A 21,462-nucleotide genomic window follows, 5' to 3' on the forward strand; every position below is an offset into this window, starting at 1 on the left:
AAGGATCAGAAGCCTGGCTGGCTATCTCTTTATAGACTTTGAGTATTTGGAGACTAATAATCAAAGTTAATCCAATAAATGCAGCTTTCTTGAACATTTTCTCTCCATCAGTCTCCTTCCTCTTCTTCGTAAGATTTGTCCCCTGGGCTTGGTGACGGTGGGTGGGAAGGGATACTGTACCTGGCCAATTCCCTTCTCGTGCTTCCGGCATCAATTTCAGAGTCCGGCTCCCAGCTCTCTCCTCTCCCAACTCTACACGGTCGTGCTGGACACGCCCACTCCCTGCGTCACTTGACGGTACTCACAGGTGAAGAAAGGTCAAGCCTACTTCTCTAGCTCCACAGCTGACTGTATCTCCCAGACCCACTGGACGTTGCTGGCTTATTCAAAATATGATTCATCATTCTCCACTCCCACCCCAAACATGGTGTCCCCTCAACAAACTCGGCCTGTGAACAGGATCACAGTCCCTCCCATCGCCCAGATTGAAGTGTCTGAGCCTTCTTGGAGGGCCGTCTTTCCCTCACTTTCCCCATTTGGAGCAGTCCAGCTTTGCCATCTCTCCCTTCCTGCCCCCTCCCACCCCCATCCTCTCTCATCGCCCTCCCTCAGGGTCTCATTACCTTCCCTGTTGTAGAGCCTCCTAGGGATCTCTGCCTCTTCACTTCCCTTGTTTTTCCTAGATCCTGCTGCCTTTTATTTCCTTGGGTTTTACTCCTTCGGGATCCATCTTCTCATGACCCTTCACCCAGATTATACTTCCCCAGGAGCTCAAGCCCTCCTCTTTACACAGCTATATCCTGTCTAGTGTATCTGCTCCATGTGTAGCTTATGCTTCAACCAAGTGAAAATTTGAGACACCAAGCACTCAAAGCTTTCCTGGTGACATTCTTCTGCCCATGTCCCCCACTTTCCTGGCTTGTTGGGGGAAAGCATACCGTTTTTTAAGGTCCCGTCCAAATGCCACCCACATCTATAATGCCTCCCTTATTCAAAAGGAATTTCCTCCCCTCTGAACGCCAGTGGAATTTCTCATGCATTTATCACATTCTTCCCTGCATCTGAGTTATTATTTATCATTCCCTCATCCTGCTCAGAGCTCCTTAAGGGTGTGCATAGAATTATTTGGGGATTCTAACCCTGTCCCTGGTCATATTAGGTCATCGAAGATCTGGTAATTTATTAATCCAGCTACTTATAAGGATAAAATAACATTACCTCTCTCTGGATAACCATCTCCCAAAGCTAACTTGGTAATATTCTACCATTTCCAAAGTTGTTTATGCTAAAAGATTATCTTTGCATCCTCGTAGTGACTGAGGCCATGAAGTTAAAATTCAAATTCGCACAATCTCAAGGATTAAGCCTGCACTTCTTGGCAGCATGACTCACGAGAGAGCTCTGAATTTTTAGTTTATAACCAGATAATGCGATGATCAAACATAGTGTCTTCTGTAGCTCCATTAAAAGCTTTTTACATTTATGAAAACATTATTTCTCCAACAGAAACATGAAAGAAAATATATGTGGAACTATTTCCGAAATAGCTTACACTACTAGAAATGGTTCCTTCACTCTGAGACGTGAAGGTCTAGCTATGTCCGAACTGACCATTATTTTTATTACAAATGCTCTGTTTGGGGAACTTGTTTTTGCGCATTCGTTTGACACCATTCATTTTCCTCTAAAGTGTAAGAAACATGAAGAATTTCCTTTAAAGTTGCTGCTCATTTTAAAAATAGTTCAGCCTATTTCTTTTAAGAACTTTTGATTAGCTCGTAGACTTTTTTCAACTGACCTTTGATTTTTGTTTTATGAGATAAAATTCATATGAAATGAAACGCGCATATTTCATATACACAGTTTGATGAGTTTGGCTAGATGGATATGCCCATGTAACCACCGTCTCAGTGAAATCACAGAGTAAGCACTTGAAAAAAGTTCCCTTCATGTCCATTCTAGTCGACTCCTCACCCCCATGGCAAACACTGTTCTCATTTCTATCACCTTGGGTGTATTTTGCCTCCTGGCCCAGAGTAGAGACCATGACGTCTTACAAACTGGAGCACACAGACCACATCTCCAACCGATGGCACAGCCAGCCAGGTGCTAGGCTCACAGCTCTGCCGGGCATCAAGGTGCAGAGCTACCCTTCTCTCAGCCAGAACCCTTCTCCCTGCGGTCGGCTCCCCTAAGGCCGTAGAATTACACGGACACTCCATTCACAGATCTTTTTAATTATAGTAGGTTTTATATGATCAAATGTTGCATAAGCCTGCAAAGATACAAGTTAATGAGAAACAAGTAAAACCAGATTTTTTAACAGCCTTTTCTTTTCACGACCACTCCAAAAAAAAAAAAATTTTTTTTTTTAATGCCTTATAAGCCAAGAATCAAACCCATGATCCCTATTTTCATAAAACCTGGGACCTCCATACCATTTCCTGGCTTCCTCTCCAGGACGTGGTGGAGATAGTTTGAATTTTGGGTTGTCAAGCAGATGGCTACTCTTCCTCGTGAAACAAAAAGTGATTCGGATTTAATTTACCAGCTTAATAGGATTTAGTCACTTTCATCTCACATTGTCTTGGAAAACATTTTAAAAAATATTTTAGAATCTTTTTATCTAACTTACCTAGACTGTATGTGGCAGAAGACAATTCAGAAAGAATTTCTGCTATAAATGCTATGTGATAAAAGAATTCCAATTATTCCAATTATTATTACGCCATGTCCCTCTTCCTCCCTTTATCTATTGTTTACTTGAGGAATCTCATTGCCAGCTTCGGGTATTATTTCTCTGCGGAGAGCAACATACAGATTGTGTCTAAATTCACTTTGATTCAGATAGGCCTATCTAATGTTCAGGAGGGCCTTTACACACACACGCACACACGCACATGCACACACACCCCTAGTAATCAACCAAGAACTTTGCCTAATTTCAGAACCAACCCTGGTCAAATGGTAAAGAGAGAGAGAGAGAGAGAGAGAGAGAGAGAGACTGACTGACTTGTACATTATGAGTTTTTTCAGGCCTTTCTTCTTATTTCCTTACCAGACTCATCTGGATAACTGGTTCCCTCCCACTCTCCCCGAGCACCTGGGACCCCCCCATGCTAGCCAGGGCTCCTCCCTTCTCCCAACCTCCTCAATTACAATCATTACAATTACAATGACTGTCTCAAGGAAGTGATATATTTATGAGTATGCCAAGGAATGACTCCTTTATTCAATTCACTCAAAAAATATTGATTACCTACTGTTTACCAGGACTATTTCTAAGTGTTTGGGCCCTGTCTTGATTAGCTCAGGCTGCCATAACAAAATACCATAGACTGGGTGGCTTAAACGACAGAAATTTATTTTCTCAGACATCGGGAGGCTGGAAGTCCAAGATCAGGGTGCCAGCATGGTCAAGTTCAATTGAGGACTCACTTTCTGGCTTTCAGACGGCTGCCTTCTCCCTGTGTCCTCACATGGTGGAGAGAGCTCTCTTTTCTTATAAAGCCACAGTCTTATTAGATTAGGGCTCACCCTTATGACCTCATTTAACCTTAATTACTTTCTAAAGACCGTATCTCCAGATGCAGTCACATTAGAGGTCATGGCGTCAACATATAAATTTGGGGGAGAAACAATTCAGTCTGTAACAGGCACCCCAAAATAAACAAACCAAATACCTCTTCCCTCAAAGGGCTTCCCACTAGGGGTTTAGTGTTCAGTCCTATTTTATGGCTCCTCTCACTCAGCCTCTTCTGAAAGCATCTCTGCCTTGGTTTGCCTCAGGTGTTGATCTTCCTCTGGGTTCAGTTCCTAGGCCTTCTTGTCTCCTCTAAACATCTTCTTTGAAATAATCTCAACCATTACCAGAGGTCTAAATGTCATCTGTAAACTGAGACTTGAAAATTAAAGTCTCCAACCAAGATCTCTTTGCAGGCTAGGGGAATCCACATTTCCAGAAATCCATTAGACATTTTTACTTACATGTTCATTCAGTCAGTAAATATTTATTGAGCACCTAGTATGTCTTAGCAATTTGAAGCCCAACTTGTTCAAAATTAACTTATCTTTTCCCCAGATCTACTCCTCCCTCCGTTTCCTGTCTCAGCAAATGACATTGCCATTGGTGTAACTGTGAAAGCCAAAAAATTCCAGCCTTTAGCTTTGACCCTCCTTCTCACTCCCTATATTTGATCTATCACAAATCTTTTCTTTTATTATTTCTGTTTTCTTTATCTCATTTTAGTCTACTCCCTTTCCTCATCATCATTATTATTTTCAGGCCACCGTCTACTCTCCCAAGATGTTCCTTTAGGCTTTTTCTTCCAACATTTTTTCCCCATGTTGCAGGAGGAGTAATCTATCTCAGGAGCAAAGAACTTGAATTATTACTCTCACCCACTCTCCCACAGGTACTATACTCCTGACATATTGAATTACTTTGAAGTTTCTCAAACACTCTGAAATCTTGAGTCTAAATATTTACATATGTGATTCACTCTACCTGATTCACTCATCCTTTTCTACCTGACTAACTCCTACCCATCCTTCAAGTCTTTCTTGCAACATCACAGCCACCAGGAAGGGTTCTTTGTTTCCCTATTAGGTGCCTCTCCTATGAACGCCTATAGCTTCCTAAAAATCCTGTTTTAGCTCCCATCACACTGTTGGAATTTCCTGTATATTTCTCTGTATCCTCTCACTGACCTATAAATTGAAAAAGGGCATACGGGGACCATCTTTTTCCAAGTCACAAGTCCATTGCTTAGTACAATGCCTGATGCATAGTTGGCCTCCAATAAATACAATTTGAATAATAAATGCTTAAACCCATCCTAGATATCACATTTGCATTGTTAACTAACTTCCTCAATAACGTAATGCAAAAAAGAGTGAATATATCTGGCTAGAATTCAGAACCAGAACTTAGAGAAAATTTGGAAGTAGATTCTTACTTTCTAGAACAACTCAGATTTCTTATCTCATAAAGAGCTATTAGAATTGATGGCCCTTTTATGAGTTGTCAAGTTCAATCTTTTCATTATATTTATAAAGAAACCGAAGCCCAGAAAGGCATAGGAGACTTGCCAAACTCCATACTTGCTAAAGGTCTAGTCTAGTAGAACTGGACTAAAATCTAGGTCTCCACACATAGGGTGCATCCTTCCTTCTACCCCTCCCCTTGTCTCTCCAGGTGGATACTGCATTCTTTCTTCTTTTAGTATGAGTCATGATCTGCATAATTAAATTAAAATATAATCTTGATAGTTCAGGGGGCTATTCTTAGAGTCTTAGAAATTACTAAACCTTTGGAAAACACAAGACACTTCTATACTCTCAAATCACTAAAAAAGAAAAGAGGAGAAGGGTGTGGAAACATAAGTTAAAAACATTGAAACGACTTGTATTCAGAGAATTGACTTGCCTTATAAAACATGAAAAATGAGTTTTCCACCTTTCCTTCATTACTCCTTGGAAGAGAATTCGTTAAGGTCTGACTCTTATACCCATAGCATTTGAATTGAACTTTCTAGCTAAAGAAAAACTTTAAATCCTTGCTGTATTTGTTAATTGTACAAACTTGAAAATAGACTACCTTTAACTAAAAAAATTAATTGCTTTACTTCGTTTGATACATTTCCACTTCCAAGAAAATTTAATTTGAAAGACATTAAAGCACCTTTCCATTTTGCTATCATACTCATCAAGGAAACCACTTTATGATCAAAAAGTTCTAGCTTTCTTAAAAACCATAGCTTCTTAAGAGAACTGGGAAAATTATTAGGGACATTATAAACACTCAAAGCAAAAGAATTTATTGGCACACTTTTGGTCGATTCTCAAATAAAGACACTACTTTTGGTAACATTTGCCCTTAGATTTTTGTACCATAAGTACAAAGAAAAAAATAATTCCACAAACTATTATGCCAAATCCTAATAAATGGCTAAACTGTACACATCATAACCTTTTTCTCTTTTCTTCACCCTGTCCTTCTCAATTTCTTGTCTGTAATAGTCTCTACCTCTTCCTTATCTGCTGTCAAGCCTGTCTTCTCTGAGGTCTTTGCAGGTCAGCCCTAATCAACATGGGTCACTGCATGGAGACTCAGAATTCTAATCAAAACTCACAGCAGAAAAAAATGCCTGTGCAGGCAATTTGTTCTCTCTTACAATTCCCTCAGCCTTTCTTTTCAACAGCCCATCTCTGAGACTTCTTCAACACAATCTTCTCAGGCCTCGATTGTGGTGAGTTATCCAGGTTCAAGTTGGATTGGTAAGGAGGATTATTTCTATTCCGTCTGAGATAGTGCAGTATGAGCATAATCATCAGTTTGGGAGACTTTTCTTTCAGATTAGTTTGACAACAACCAGATCATCCCAAAACATCCTTTTTCTAGAGGGTTTTTTTTTTTTTTTTATGGATAGGTCTAAACTTCACCAAAGGCCTAAGGTGAATCTTGTTGACTGTTAATTGAACATCTACCATGTGCTTTACAGATTTCATTCCATTTCAAATTTTTACCTCATTTATTTTTAAGTATATAATACAATTTGTGTTTTAAACTTCAGAAGACATTTCCAAAGCCGTATTGAGAAAATCATCTCTCACCTGTCCCTGGCTCCCACTAATTTTCCCTCTCTAGGGGCAATAGATGTTACCAGTTTTTAAGTTTTCTTCCAAAGATATTCCATGAATGTAGGACTCCCTCCTCTCTCTCTGCCATATGCCATGTTTTTTTGTTTTTATTAACAATGTATCTTGGATATCTTTCTACTTTGCTGCACAAATATCTTCCTCATTTGTTCTGACTGCATAGTATTCCACTGTGTGTAAGAACCATAATTTATTTCACCAGTTCCCCATTAATGACAATTAAGCTTCTCTGCAATCTTTTGCAATTATCAATAATGCAACAATTAGTAACTTTGCACATAAGTCAATTTTCACAAGAGTAAACATGTGCAAGGTTATAGCAGAGGTTGTTAAAATGCCCCGCATAATGGCTGTACAATTTGAACTCCCACATCCTCACAGATATGCTGCATCTTTAAACTTGTTGATGTTTCTCAAAATAGTATCTCCATGCACTTTTAATTCAAACTCTCTTACTGATTGAGAGAGTTTGAGCATCAGTGATTGAGGCTGAGCATCTTTTCACTTTTTAGTTTGAATACTAGCTCTACTAACGAGAGGTTGGGTGATTTGGGAAAAATTAAAGTCTTCAAGATTTATAAAGTTGGAACAATTCCTACCTCAAAGGGCTGTTACAAAGATTAACTGCAATGATGTAAGAAATGCGCTTTCTTCCTGCCAGTTTCCAGAAGCACAAGCTAATAGTACATTAAAGGTAACAGAAAGTGTGATAAAGGGCAGAGTTACGGGGCCTGAAGGTTTCAAATGAAATAAAGAGCTGTTGTTGAAGGTTTGCTTCCTTCCATTCCAAAATAACGGTTTGCTTAACACAACATCATTGAAATTCAGTACAAATGAAGATTTCTCTGGGGATACAAAATAAGCATGGATAGTGGCACCTTCGGTGTGGAATAGAACATTAACACCAAGAGCAAGCTACGGAAACTCGAAAAACAGAAACTCACTTATGACTCCAGTGTGTTTTTGGAATGAATCGTTGAAATGCCAGTTTTTACTGTTTTACAATGTTTTCAGCTCCATTGCAAACCACCCTCCATTGCCTCCACTGAGGCATTGTACAGCACGAGTAAATATCCATCATTGGATTTTAAACTTTTATAAATAAGTCGTAGATTATTGACAAAATTGTGACTGTTGTGTCAGGAAAAGGACTGCAGTTTTCATAAAAACCTAAAGAAATATTGTGAACCAGACTGTCAAATATCAGGAATTAAGATGCTTTGATACACAGTTAAAATGTTTGGGACTCAAAAGGGAAATGCATCTACAGTCTAATTTGAAATCCCCTTATGAACAAAATGATCGGTAAAGTTGAAGCCACAGATCACCCAGTTTTCTTTGACCATATCGTTTAGTTTTTTCATCTATGTCCTATCACTAAATATAACCACTGGATTTGGAGACTGTGGGTTCCAATAAACAGGAAAACAGTAATTGTGACCTTCGACATATTCTTCATGGAAAGAAGAGGTTTTATATGTATGCCTAATTTTTCATTTTTACAAAGAAGCCAAATAGTTGCTTTTATATCAGAAGAAAAATATTGTTATGCATTTATAAGTTTCCTGGTCAATAGCATAGACATCAAAGGAAGTTTTATATTAAGAATTCTTTACAGAATTAAATATACTCTATTCCAAATTTTTAGAAATCCCATTAAGAGAAAATTAAGATAACATTTTATTACCTTGATATTTTTTTAAATGTGTTTTTATATGACAAGTACATAGATCAAAATTAACAACTCAACCAAGTAGGTTTAATCCTCCATGGACAATGGGTAGGCAATTTGCTATTACAGGACTTGTCACTTTGAATTACACATGTTGTTTAGTGTTTGTGTTTCTTAACTAGCTTTTGAGGTCATCGTGAGCCCCTAACATGCTGCCTGGCATATATTTGGTGCTCAGTAAATATCTTAGAAAAGAAAGAATGAATGAATTGTGGTTTAAATGAATGAATGAAATTACTCCAACTTTTCATGTAGATAAAAAGCTTTTCTAAGTATTACCTATTGTTTTGAGTCATGTAGTATTTACCAGGCATTCATACTATCAGAAACACAGAACAATACCCATTCCTCAAGAAGTATAGGGCAAGAGGACATGTTCTGATCAGCAGATGACCTGAAATCCACAGGCCTCCGGTGTCCTAGGCCTGCCCTAACATTTCAAGATAGGCTCTTTGTGCCAATTACACTGAGTCTCCTCTGAGATCCTCAAGTCTCAGCTCCATCCACAGCAGGGACCTCTCCTGTTAATGACCCCCAGGAACATGTGGCCCTGTGATCGCAGAGTCCAAAGTCAAAGGTATGAACAGAGAAAATTCAAGGTCCCCCCAGGACCACACACTTAGCAGGGAGCCTGCTGACTTGGAGGTGCTCTCTCCATTCATGACCAGATGTAACTGTTCTACTCAATCGCCGCAAACTCCTCATCATCATTAATAGCATTTGCTGCTTATATTAGTACCCTTGGAAAAATCTCATGATATCCAACTTTATACAGCCTTTTATTCATATCCAGAAATTTCCATTATAAAACCAATTTGCCGAACTCTTTGAAGGTAGAGACTACGTTCAGGAATCAACTCAGGATGACTCGATGGAGACTCTTGGTGGTAGAAAGATTGGCCTCATCAATTCAGTCATTTTATTAACTGAGTTAAGTGATGTGATGGTCAATAGGTTTTTAAAAAGCACATATGTATGCGTACACACACACACACACACACGCATACACAGAATGTGAAAACAGAACCATTTGGTCCCAGTGTTGGGCTGAGAGCCCTAAATATTAGATTAGGTCACACTCCAAAGTGAAATCTAAGGCCACCAATGTAATCTTTGGGGGGGAAAAAGGTCACTGTGGCGACTTCACTCTTCTCTCTCATACATTAAGGGTATAAAAGAACTAGAAGTTGAGAAATGAGAGGATCTTGGGAGAAAGTCATTTGCTGTGCATCCCATTCCACCTCAGGTGGGAGAGCAAGGACATGTCCACACCACCCCAAGCCCAAGGAAAGCAGCCTCAACACAACTCCCAGAAGACTTGACAAATGTCAACCTCAACGCAACTCCCAGAAGACTTGACAAATGTGGCCCCCTGTGTCTGATTCACCTGGGAATCTTAAGGACAAGAGAACCTGGCCCTCTCCTATGATGGCAAGCAAGAAAAGATGGGTGTGTTGGGATTGGACTATGCTCCCAAAGTTTGTGGAGGCAAAAGATGAAGTTGATGTGGGCCACATGCAAGAGAGAACCAGTGTAGGTTCAATTTGGATCCAGCCCAAGAGGACTGCCTAAAGGAGACAGGCAACCTGAATAGCAAGTGCATTGCTGATCCCTGAGGCTGAGGAGTGACCATCCATAACCAGGCAGAGGATGTGATCTTACCTGCATGGAGGGACTCACCGGTGAAAGATCCCCAGAGAGTACAGAGAGTGTGTCAAAAGAGCCCAGGAATGAGCTGCTGAAAGAGAGAAGCAGCTCCTAACACCTGCCAGACCCAGAAAGCATGGCAAGCTTACCGCGGCATTTCCTGCCTGTTTCCTCGCCTCCCAATGCATCCATTTCAAGCCTTAGGGATCAGAAATTCAGCTGGCAAAGTGCATAAAGAATAATGAATTTGACTGAAGGAAAAAGAGGCCAACTTTCCTCTGTCCCACTATAAGCAGTGAGCTTGTTTGAGGTCTGGACTGGGAAAGGCAAGGAGATGTGACATTAAATAAAACTCATATCATTTGATATTTTCATCAGACTGGTTATATCAGTTAGTGACTAGCGGTCTTTTATTACTTGGAAGTGACCAGAAAGTCTTGAGATTTTCTTTACATTTTATCCAGATAAACCACTGGCCCTATAAAACAAATTTAAAGGCACAGTGAATACTCTCTTTATATACTCCGTGAGACCTGCTTGTCAGTATAATGGTCATATTTATATTCCTTCAAGGAATTCAAGCCTCTCATGTACCCTTCCCCCTGACTGCCTTTAATAAATAAAACAAGTGGATCCCGTAAGTAATAGTTGAGACTAATTGGAGCAAAATTTGCTGAGCCAGGAAAGTCAACATATCTGCTACTTCTTTTCAAGGACACAGCTGATGCCTAACAGAATAAAATGCCTTAATAATTCTTCATATGTCAAATTACAGATTTTTTAAACAAGTCAACAAAAGGCACTCTAAGAGGCTCAGCTTATACCTCTGTATAAAGTCAAATATCTCCTTCCACAATATTTGACTACATAAATGGCGGTTTGTTGTCGGTATTTAAAAACACAAAATTGGAAGAAAAGGGGCATGTTCTTTCATTAACTACTCTCTAAATCAAGTCCGGCAAGGATGAAATGAAGAAAGAGTATATTCAGTTACAAGAACAGCAGGCTCCACCAGGTCTCCAGCTCTTGGGATGGCCCCTTTCCAGCATAGCTCCTGCCCGTAGCTCACCTGGGTCAAGAGCAGGAAAGGCAGTCTCTTGCTGGAGGGTAAATGAGAGAGGCACGCAGAGTTTGCAAAGAACAGCTGACTTTTGAAATTGGTCCCGACACCACTAGAATCAGAAAAATTCTCTCAGGAAGCAGACCATTACCAACCACTTCTCTAGCAGCTGTGATCTAGAGCAGCTTTGTTGTGACTGTGACTTTAATGTCAAAATTAGGTCAAAGTCAGGAGTATTGTGAGCATGCTGTGAGGACAAGCCAGGTAACCATAGGATGCCAGGGTTGGAGAGGACCTGATAGCTCATCTAGTTTGACAGGTCACAGTCTTTCCCACCACCCACTCATATGAGGAGTGAGGCTCACAGAAGCTTGAACATTCCCTTGTCCAACCCCAGGTTCTCCGCAGTGCCTACTACACCAGGATTTTTCTCCCATGTAAGGAAATTTGAGAGTGAAAAAGACATTAACATAAGAATAACTCGATCTTTTCACAAAGCACATCTATATCACTTGACAACAAAGTACTTGAATCATACCCACAACAAATCTCATGACAGAAGCATGCTACCACAGCACATTTCAGAATTGCTTATCTGTTATAGTATCTTCTGTGTATAGACTGGCAACCGAGGCCCTAATGGGTTAAGTGGCTTCCCGCAATGAAAACCTAGAATCACGATCTCATTAAATCATTAAAAATGGGTAGAATTTGTGTTTAGTGTCACTTCCAAGAAAGTGTAGTCTTTATCTACGGCAGCCCTTTACTTTGCTCAAGCATCTTTCAAAGCTTCCTTCTTGAGATTTTTACCTTCTCAACAAAAATCGCAGCCTCTCGATGTATGTGACGTAGGCATTTAGAGGAGAATCATCACACTGGGATGTTAAGGTGCCTTCCCAGGATTAACTGTGTAATGAGAGAGGTGTGCCCTCAACGCCTGGTTTCCACAGTCTGGTCCCCAGAGCAATCAGTATCCTCTGGAAATTTGTACAAATGCAAAAAAAAAAAATGGCACTTTCCTTTCTTTCTTCTCTTTCCATACCTCAGCTCAAATGTCATCTTCCCCTGACCACTCCAGCGAAAGTGCACCCCCACTTCCCTTCCCCATTCCAGTCTCTCGCTGAACCGTCAGTGGGTGTTTTCCCACACATAACACTTTTCAGTCGCTGTAATGGTCAGTTTTACATGTCAGCTTGGTCAGGCGATAGTACCCACTTATTTAACCAAACCCTAATCTAGGCGCAGCCGTGGAGGTATTCTGTATTGACTTTAATTATCCTCCACAGGAGAGGAGGAGTGTGGCTGTACTTGTAACGAGTTTCATTGAACTATCTGTACATATGAACATTTGATACAGATAAAAAAATAAAATGAAGAAAATTTTTAAAAAGTTACCTTCTAGAATATGGGTGGGCCTCATCTAATCAGTTGAAGGCCTTAAGCGCAAACACTGGGGCTTTCCAGAGAAGAAAATTCTGCCTCAAGCCTGCACCATTAACTCCTGCCTAAGTTTCCTGCCTGCCAGTCTGCCATACAAGTTTCAGATTTGCCAGCTACCACAACTGGAAATATGAATGAAAAGCACGGGCTTGAGATGAAGGAACTTTCTAAAAAGAGAGACTAGTATAGTTGACCCTTGAGCAACATAGTGGTTAGGGGAATCAACGCTCAACCACAGTCAAAAATCCATATATAACTTTTGACCCCTTCCCTAAACTTAATTGCTAACAGCCTACTGTTGGCCGGAAGTCTTACCAATAACATAAACAGTTGATTAATATATATTTCATATGTTGTATGTATTAAATACTCTATTCTTACAATAAAATAAGCTAGAGAAAAGAAAATGTTATTAAGTAAATATAAAGAAGATAAAATAAATTTACAGAACGGTACTGTATTTATCGACACCATAAGTTTACGTCGGTCATCTGTTTCAGGCTACGTGGTTCATTTGCGAGTTTTTTTCAAACTGTCAGTTGAAAAAAATCTGCGTATAAGTGGACCTTCACAATTCAAACGTGTGCTATTCAAGGGTTAATTGTATATATAAAAGTTTTTCGGTGAAAGGACACTATGTTAAGGGAACTTGAAAAGCTCTAGCAACTGGAGCCCAGTGACTACATCAAGTAGTAAGAGTAGCTGTGTTGAGGGTTTTATCTTTATCCTGGAGCCTTGGGTCACCAGGGAAATTTGGAGAGGAACGGGAAAAGTATTTCTTGTAACACCGAGTCACATATTGCCTAACTCAGTCGTAAATATCTGTCACTTTTTCTCTGAACTTAGCACATTAGAAGATAAACATTAATTTTTAGATTACAAGCAAGCAGAATTTTGTTTGATGGAAGAAGGCATAAATAAGACCCATCAAGGAAAATAGAAAAGCATTGTCTCCTGTTACTGAAGTTGACTTAGTTCTTTGTTAGAGTGTTTTCATATTGAAAAATATATCTTCTCTCAAGGCAGGAACAAATCGAGCAGCAAACTGAAGTAGTATTATATTATAACCCAAAGTATAAAATAAATATCTATGAATCTATATTGATATGAAGAAATGATTGAATAAATAAACAAATGGAGGAGAATAGACAAATCTCCTATGCAGAATTTCAAATAATTTATATAACTACTCCACCCTCAAGGAAAGAGAACATCACTCTGGACTCCCTAAAAGTGGGCTGTACATAGTGACTTCCTTCCAAAGAATACAGTAAGGAAAGGAGGTTAGAGAGTAACTTTACAGTGAAGGAACTTGACAAACACTACCTCAACCATATGGTCAAGGTCACAATCAAGTGTCGTAAATGACCTTGATAAGACATAATGAGAATGACATCTCACCTCTGTAAGTACATACCTTTGATAAGACATAATGAGAATGACATCTCACCTCTGTAATCTCCCTCCCCAAAAAACCATCATCCCATTCTAAGCATTAGAAAAACATCAGGCAAATTGCAACTGAGGTACATTCTACAAAATACCTAACCAGTACTCCTCAAACTTGTCAAAGTCATCAAAAACAAAGACAGTCTGAGAAACTGTCACAGCCAACGCATAAGAACAAACTGTAATATGGTATTCTGAATACTAGAAGAGAAAAAATACATTAGGCAAAAACTAAGAAAATTGTTATAAAGTATGGACTTCAGTTACTAATAATGTATCAGGGTTGGATCCTTAATGGTAATAACTAGACCACACTAATGGAAGGTCTTATCAACAGAGGAAACTGGGTCTGAGATATCCAGGAAAGCTCTACCTACTATCTTCACAATTTTTCTGCAAGTCTAAAACTATTCTAAAATAAAATATGTATTTAAACACACATAAAAACATATACCTTGTATAAAAGTGAAATATGAAATTATTTTCTAAATAGACTCATAAAGAATTGCTAACTCCATTGCCTGTTAGACCACTCTGTAATGAACACATTTTGGTTATTGTTTAGACTCAGGGCTTATGAGGCTCCTGCAGTCTCAGAAGGGATTCCTCTTGCCATCTTGCTCTGCACGGACCAGTGTCACTTACGAGCCTGGCTCCTGAAAACAAATTGCCCATCCTTCTCCAGCCAGAAAAATAGCTGGCATCTTTCCAGGAAAGAGAGAGGTAGCTCAGGGGCTGCCGCTATCTTTGTGAGAATTGGCAGAGTATCCTTCTTCCAGGCACGTGCAGCCCCACGCACAGGTGTTTTTGTCTGGGGAGCAAATTAGGATGAGATGTCAGCTGCCCATTGTCCCCTTGGCCCAGAGCGAGTTGCTGTACAAGTCACTGTGGTGGCCTTCAGGGATGCAGGGTGACATGTAGGCAGGTGCTGGGTAACTTATGAGGGCCATGGTGCTAGAGCAGTGAGGTAAGTCCGTGCTGTAATAAAACTCGCATAAACAAAATCACTAGCTCAGAAATCTCAAGTGTCAATCTTAAATTTCTGTGAGTTGATGCGGAGGGTTGGTAGAAACATGAAAAGGAGGGAGTGGGGGTAGAGATGTAATTAATATTTCAATTGACTTTGATTTACCCTGAACGTTTTTCCCCATTTAATTGGGACTTAATTGTCCATTTACACATACGCTTCCTGTGTTTGAAAAATCAGGATAGCTGGATTTCTAGAAGGCAGAAAGAATAGGAGAGAGTGGTGAAATGGGCGACAGCACATGCTTTTAAATTGGTGCACGCATTGCTGGAGGGAATTATGGAAGTATTTATCAAGAGTCTCGCACATATTTATACTTTTCAAATTATTTATCTTAAGGAACGAATCTAAGACACACATTAAGACAACAGATTTTCATTGAAGTATCACTTACTAAAAACTTGGAAGTAAACTTAAAAAACAAGCATCTGTTAATGAAGAAATGGCTAAATAAACCATTATCCATAAATAAATTCAATTGTAATACTATTCTTAAAAATAATTTGTTCAAAACTAGACTCATTATCATTGATAAAGGGAAGAAATCAGATTATTAAAATACATATGCTTGCTTCTTTATAATATTTAATATTTCTATATTCATATTTCTAAATGAATTATATTCATAAATAAAAAGAAAACAACTGATAAATTTCTTTCTTTTATTTTTTTACTATCTCAAACATAAAGAATGAAGATTTGAGTTCCCATTCCCACAGGCTGTCGGTTAACCCTTAGTCAAGTAAACTTTGAAGTCCTCATCTTTAAAACAAAGCGTTTGAACCCAATAATCCGAGTGCCCGACTCTTTATAATTCCATAATTTACATGACTTTTCATATACATTTTTACAGCATTTTACAGTTATCCAAGAACTTTATCCATATGTATCTCATCTTTTAGAATTTTAGTTATTATTTTTTCAGTATTACTTACCTCTACAGCAGAGTAACAATAAAATCAGTTATAACGGCTATGCTTAAGAGCTCTCTGATTTCCACTAAGAACTTAATTCGGAAACTATATCCTAACCTGAAAATATATCATTTGCACAGTGCTTTTTAAACAAATACTGGTCACTGTTTATTAGAAAGATATTTGATTCTGCTCTATTAAATAAAAAGTTAAAGTCGTTCTGACCCGTCTGGTAATTTGGGTGTGCAGCAGTTAGCAAACACGTGATGAAGATAGATAAAATCATAAAGAAGGGAATAGAGAGAGTGGAGAGGCAAGATGCAGGAGAAAGAACATTCTGGAATGGGAATAGGCACATCAGGGTCTTAGTCTCTGTCCTTAACTAACCGTGTGTCCTTAGATAGAGCATTTCATCTCTTAGACTGTTTCTCCATCTATAAAATTAAAGGGCTCTATTAAAATAATCTTCAAGGATCCTTCCACATATAAAATTCTACTAAAGATGTTTGGGGGAAAAACTGTTGTTTTAAAGGCCAAAAAAAAAAAAAAGTAGTTTTATTAGTATTTCCATCCTACAACAATGACCAAAATCTGAATATATGAGAATCACTTCAGTTTAATAACTATTACACTTTGATTCAAAATCATGTGAAAAAGTGAGACATTGTCTAGCTGGAAGTATCTACTAAATACACTGTGATTATATGGACAGAGGAGCAAAAATACTTTGAGGACGATGAAGGGTCAGAAGCAGACCACAGGTCAGTAGTTCTGACTCTTGATTTTGATGTCAAGTGCTGTCCTGGGGGACAATCTGAGTGGGCTTGCGATGAACAATCGATGACATCAAACATAAGCCTAACCTTCATCTGAATTCTGCCCAGGTCTGGGCTTCAGCTTTTCAGAAATACAGAGACAACTTGAAAGTCCAGCGGCTTTCAACCCTAGCTATACTTTACGATCATGAGAGGACCTTTTAAATAATATGTCTGTCCAGACCCCACCCCATACCCATAAAATCAGAATCTCGGGGGAGTTGTCCATAGGTATTTTTTTTAGACTCACTCCCCTGAGCAAGTCTAATGTGCTGCTAGCTGAGAATGACTGGGCTAAATAATGGAACATATGAGGAAAAGGAAGGAATGAGCACTGCCGTAGCTCAAAAAAAAAAAAAAAAAAATGACGGGCTTCTCTTAGCAGTATTACAGGTGCGCAGGGCTGTATTTGCTGTTCCACACTCTGCGCTCTGCATGAAACACAAGGAAACGAGCTTAACCACGAGAACTCGCATAACCGAAAAAAAAAAAAATAGAAGAAGGATTCAAGAACAACGGCGGCTGTTGGTGATTTTCTGAAGACCGAGGAAACTGCTTTTAAAGATTAGGCCAGGGGCAAATTCTGTCTCGGGTAGTTGAGTGTCAGGATGTGGATTTCCCGGCTTTGAACGATGATGGCGCCTTTGAAGGATCGATGGCGCCTTTGAAGCACTCGCCGGCGCCCGCTTCCCTCTGAGTCAGCCATTCGGGCCTCTGGTTAGCTCTAGATTCCTGGTCCTCCCCTGCCTGTCCTTACATTGACACCTGATCCTCTCATGCCTGTCCTTCTGTTGACCACAATCCTTGCTCTTTACACCGTCAACATTCAGCATGCGTCTCCAGTGAAATCCTTAATTGCTAGTTTCACCTCTTCTTCCCAGTTCCCACAGCTGCCATCCTAACCAATGCCCATATTTGAGACTGGTAAAAGGAAAAAGAAACTCCCGCCTCAGCAGCAGACATGCCCTTCTTCAGTTTCTTCTACTCCAAGCTAGCTTCCACACGAGCCTGGGTTAACCTTTCGCAGATGCCATTCTCAGCTTCAAAAAAGCCTTTTTGGACCTTTTTAGCCTCTCACATAAAACCTGAATACCTACCTGCTAGTCTATCCCATCATCCCAACTTCTTATTTCATCAGATTCTTATTTCTAAAAAATCCCTTCTCTCACCAAGCCAGTATGTGGCCAGCCTTTGGAACAAACCTTTTCCCCCACGTCTGCATCAGTGAAAACCCGTTGCTGACTGTCCCGCAGTTAATAGCCACCAGCACTCACAGCTTTATGGTTTGCTTCAGCATCTTTCTAGGCTATTCACAGAAGGACAGAGAACAAATAGCCTCTGCTTTGTATCATTCATCATAAAATTGCTGCAAGAACCATTGATATTACCCCCCGACAAATCTCTTCCACCGTAAACTGAATTCCTGGGCTTTCTTTCCCTGATATTTCACTACTATAGTTTCTGACTGCTAGTGACAGCCTCTTTCAGCCAGAGCACTACCCATGTCCCCAAACTATTCTCCACTCCTCCCCTGTGTCCTCCAGGCATCCAACTAATGATTTTGATTCCTGCTGTCAAATTTGCTCTGGCCCAGCCTCTTTTCTTGAACTTGGATTACCTGTTCTTTACTGCCTCCAAAGTCCTGAACCTTTCTACTTGCAACTAAAATTGCCCATCCATCCTTTATCCTCTTTCCTTGGCCTCCCTTCTGGGATGTAAAGAACTTACACAGCCATTTTTATAGTTACTGACCTTCTGACCACAACTCTTGCTGCCCGGATCATAAAAAGTCAGTGCATCTTCTGATTAGACCAGATCCCAGGCCCGACTTCTCTTGGCCTGCCAGTCCTGGTGCCCCGATCTGAGACATAGCATGAGCAAGCCTGGAACATCCATGTCTTGCAGGAGATTTTGTTTCTCTCTGCCCTCTGCTCTAAGCTGTAACCTCTAGGACCATGTGAACCTACTAGTATTTGTCTTCATCAATGAGCAATTCTGTTGTTTTGGGTCTGTCCATTCCATAGAACAGATTGTTTTCTTTTTAACATTTACCTTTGTCCTTCCTTTCACCTCTCCTGAACTTCGGTCCTTGCCCAGTGACAGAACTGGCTGCCTGGAGAGTAGTCTTGCAGATAACATTTTGAAATTTGACCTTCTTAAAGTCAAAGGGATACATTAGACTGGATATTGGCTCAAGGTCCACCCCAGCCCTATTATTCCATCGTTTTCCTTAAGGTAAGATGAGGGATAAGTCAATAAAATGACACTGCAGTGAAGTCAGTGACAAGCCAAGAGGAAAACAATTTGAATAACTATATTATTTGATGGATAACAGTGACTTCAGTTAGTCTCCCGTTTTTTTCCCCACTCATTCTAATCAGCTAATCGGTACCCAGGAATCTAGAAACTGTTACTCACTCTTTGCATATGATTCCTTGTTCGGAGGAAGAAAAGTTCAAACAACACAACTTAACTTCAAACGAAACGTCAAAGTTATTATCTCAGAACAACCATTTGGTCTCGCACATCCCAACTTCATTGTTTTCTGTTAGAGGCTCTACTTCCCAACGTGGCGCCAGTGCGAACAAAGGAAGCTTTCAAGAGTAGAACAACAAAAGCCAGGGAGTGACATTCTCGATCTGTGATTGCTAGTAAATTTTACTGGCTAGTGAAATGGTGGCAATCCAGAGTCACTGCAATGTGAACCAACAATGACCAAATTCTTTCAGAAGCCTTCTCCACTCCCTAATGGCAATGTTATTTATAATAACCCCGCTTAATCTAACTTATTCTAATTTTACAAATACCTATTAAACACCCGCTTCATGTGAAGTACTGTGTCCTAATCTGTTTCTCATCCTCGTCTTAGAAAGTTTTCTTTCTACCAAAAATATTAGGTATGTTTATTTAGTTGAAAGTCATCTGATGCCATTACTGATAAAAAATCCCAAAATAACAACTCAATCTTTGAACTTGACCCAAGGATCAATTTTCCAACTAGGACCTCTACAGCCCAATCACTTGCCACCAGGGGAAATGAGAGTTTTGGTTGTTTTTTTTTAAGATAATTAGACACTGAAAATTCTGTTCTTGACTCTACAACAAGCAGGATCTCCCCCATAAATCAGTGAAAGAAAAGATATCACAGTTCCTACTTGAGCAAAGACCCATAAAGCAAGGAAACAAGCCTAGCTTTCCCCAGTCACTGGGAGCCTGCCAAGGAGACTACCTGATGCCACCTGTAGACTTCTTTTCAAGTAGGACCAGAGTAAAGGCCTCCAGTTGCCTCTGAGCAGCTGCTTTCAAGTGTACCTTCTAGCAAAGAGAATATTCTTCATCGCCAGGTTTTTCACTCCTCTAGAAAAATGAGTCAGAATTGTTCCAGAGCCTTAGCATTATCACAGACGAGAGAGTATGTTTGCTAGGACTTCCGTAACAAAGTACCTAAAACCGGGTGGCGTAAACATCAGAAATTTTTTGTCCCACATTTCCGAAGGCCGGAAGTCTAAGAATAAGGTGTTAGCAGAGTTGGTTCCATTTGAAAACTGTGAGAAAAAATCTGTTCCATGTTTTCTCTCTTAATTCTTCCAGTGGTTTGCTGGCAATCTCTGGTGTCCTAGTTGTAGAAGCATCACTTGAATCTCAGCCTCACATGGCATTCTCTGCATGTCTGTGTCCCAATTTCCCCTTTTTATAGGGACATCAGTCATGTTTGATTAGGGCCCATCCTAATGACTGTATTTTTACTTCATTATCTTTGTAAAGATCCTATCTCTAAATAAGGTCACATTCTTAGGTACTGAGGGTTAGCACTTCGACATATCTTTTCGTGGGGACGATTCAATCTATAACAGAGAAATGTTAAGAACCTGAAGGAAAAGGATGTTCAATAATCCAAGAAGCAGTAGATTTGAGGTATAGTCAAATGAAGATGATGATATTTTAAGTGAGATGATGAAAGAGAGAGTATGACTAATGCTTTACAATTTGTCCAATTTACAACCACTCAGAGCTTTTATCTTTATAACCTCCCTGTCAAGCGGTCCTTTAGCATTTAACATATGTTATTGAGACTGTCCATCTGATAAGAATATAATGTTAATGTTCATGGGTTTGCAAATCTGGATATTTCAGTCGACAGGACTCAGTTTTGAATTGCTCACTAGTTTGGCGGTCACCAAGTAGCAATCTCTTAGTCCTTTTGTCTTTTTGGCTTCACTGATCGGAGAATCTGCCACAGATGTAGCTAAACTCTGACTTAAATATTAAAACCAAAAAATAATGCAAGTCTGGGTCTTTTTTGGGGGGAGAGAGGGAGGGTGCATACCTGTGGTCACGTAAAATACAACGCACCTTCTGTAATATAATGCAAAAGTTATTACAAAAGTTAATAGCAATTATTTGTTTCTTCATTATTTAATAGTAGAATCAAGAAAGTTTTTAAAGATTCAGATTAGTGCATAAATTCAAAGGGCCACTCTTCTGAGACATTTGAGCACATGTCACAGTGCCCAGTAGTTAAGACCTCTACTGGCACCTCACTTCCTGTTGTTCCAAATCTCCTTCCTGCTCCAATTTGATAAATCAGCTGTTACAAAAGTATGATTTCCCACTGACTATGGCTATATGTACTGCCCTGCTCAACACCCACATTCCTTGATTTACCTCAAAAATCTACATGGAACATTTGTTATTAACAAAAGCAAAATGAGGAATTT

The 21,462-nt window shown here is 39.6% G+C and overlaps 1 protein-coding gene across 2 annotated transcripts in view; it reads right to left on the reverse strand.

Moving 5' to 3' along the window:
• Positions 1-21,462, reverse strand: part of ESR1 (estrogen receptor 1) — a 308,851-nt gene that overhangs the window by 213,952 nt on the left and 73,437 nt on the right. Inside the window, exon 1 of one of the 2 annotated variants that reach the window (XM_039851347.1) lies at positions 181-355. The exons of the other annotated variant lie outside the window; for it this stretch is intronic. The gene's annotated coding sequence lies outside the window, so the exon portion shown is untranslated. Of the gene's footprint in view, positions 1-180; positions 356-21,462 lie in introns of those variants that run through there. 2 annotated transcript variants of the gene reach the window in all.

The sequence above is a fragment of the Pteropus medius genome, unplaced genomic scaffold, assembly GCF_902729225.1.
Source record: "Pteropus medius unplaced genomic scaffold, Ma_sr-lr_union100, whole genome shotgun sequence".
Classification (NCBI taxonomy): Eukaryota; Metazoa; Chordata; class Mammalia; order Chiroptera; family Pteropodidae; genus Pteropus; species Pteropus medius.